The sequence below is a fragment of the Anarrhichthys ocellatus genome, unplaced genomic scaffold, assembly GCF_004355925.1.
Source record: "Anarrhichthys ocellatus isolate YVR2014 unplaced genomic scaffold, GSC_Weel_1.0 scaffold42, whole genome shotgun sequence".
NCBI classification, from domain to species: Eukaryota; Metazoa; Chordata; class Actinopteri; order Perciformes; family Anarhichadidae; genus Anarrhichthys; species Anarrhichthys ocellatus.
The window spans coordinates 271,825-273,183 of record NW_022280072.1 but is presented as its reverse complement, the minus strand read 5'-3'; positions in this window follow the sequence as shown (position 1 = coordinate 273,183).

Here is a 1,359-nt window from a genome sequence, read left to right as displayed (position 1 = left end):
TGTGTGTGAGTATTTTTAAGTGTAGGAAGGATACAGCTGAGCGTGACTTATCTTAGATCACACAACGACGTGTGAAACCCCAACTCTGCGGAACTCCTCTCGATCCCAGAGCCACAGGGTTTCAGTTTGCGGTGGCAGCTGAGCCTCTCTCTCTCCCTCTCTCCCTCTCCCTCTCTCTCTCTCTCTCTCTCTCTCTCTCTCTGTTCTTCTCTGTCTCTAAAGGCAGTTACATCCACAGACGGCAAGCTTGCAGAAAGCAGCAGATACGTGTGGAGGCTGAGACGGCTGGAGTCAGAAATAGGCAGGGACTTCTCAGAAGAGGCCCTTGATAAGTTGCAGTATGACTGGAAAGCCATGACAATTTATCAGCTGCACTTCTTGCTCATGTTGTATCCAGTAACATGTGAAGCTGTTCCAGCAAACAGTCAAAACAAAAAAAGAACAGAATCGGTATGACAGCCGTCTGTTCGGTGCACCTGCAATATTCACTGTAAATATATGTCAACATTCTCACTTGTGGTTTGTTTTGTTTGAGTCTCGCCTAACTGACAAATGAAGCAGAAACCCAAGGCAGCATTAACAGTTTGTTTCTTTCTCTGTTCACGACTTTTTGTTTTTAAATTGTTTTAAATTAAGGGAAAAGTTCAATAAAGAAAAAATCACATGTAAAAATTAAGGCTTTCGATATTTTATAATTTTCTTATCATCCACAAATTCCGTGAAAAGATGAATTCTAACACTGAATTGATCCGATTAACAAGTTGAATAGGTCACACTGTTGTACAGGTTCCTTCATTACGTAGTTTATGTAACGGATAAAACCTCCCAACTCAAAGCTCTGTTCATCTTTTTTCCTTGTTGGTTGTTGTTGGTGGTTACAACAATAACCTTGGTACGAAGCTCTGTGGCTAAGTCTCACTGTCGTCCTTACTGGAGATGCTCCGATACTATTTTTTTCCTTCCCGATGTCAATTCCAATACCTGAGCCTGCGTATCGGCTGATGCTGAGAACCAATCCGGTACCAGTGTGTTAAAAACAGAAGGTTAAACCCTTTGTAAAACCTGAACAAATACATACAGATAATGAATGCCACAGAACTCTCTTTAATCACCTAGTTTGATAGATTTTCCGGTGTAAAATATTGACAATTTACTGACATTACGCTAGCTCTGGCTAACGCTACACTCTCCGCTAGCACAGCTGCCCGATCGGTGCTGAGCATGTGAAACTCTCTTAGCTGGTTGAGAGTTGCATCTCAAGATGTGTTCGAGTTCCCATCAAGCGTTCAAAACCCTTTTTCTGTGGGAGAATTAAATGAGCACCGTCCTCTTCTGCATTATGCAAATATTTTAAGTCTG